The sequence below is a fragment of the Plasmopara halstedii genome (assembly GCF_900000015.1).
Source record: "Plasmopara halstedii genome assembly, contig: Scaffold_1211, whole genome shotgun sequence".
Classification (NCBI taxonomy): domain Eukaryota; phylum Oomycota; class Peronosporomycetes; order Peronosporales; family Peronosporaceae; genus Plasmopara; species Plasmopara halstedii.
In genome coordinates, this window is record NW_020188126.1 from 1,605,304 (window position 1) to 1,605,564 (window position 261).

Here is a 261-nt window from a genome sequence, read left to right on the forward strand (position 1 = left end):
ACTTAAACGCATCAAGAGTCAATCTTAACCTCACATGCCAGTATCACGTGGTTCAGCTCTGGGAGCACGAGATCACCGTATGTCCTACGATGAAATCGCTCGTGATGACGCGAAACAGAGAGAACAGTAGTTTCAAGCGTACAGAGAGCAACAAGAGGCACAGGGAATGCATGCATTCCCACCGCAGCATCAACAGCAACAACTTGGCCCAAGGATTCCTACATTGAAGCAAAGGATGCTCTTGATACCCCCTTTTGAGGG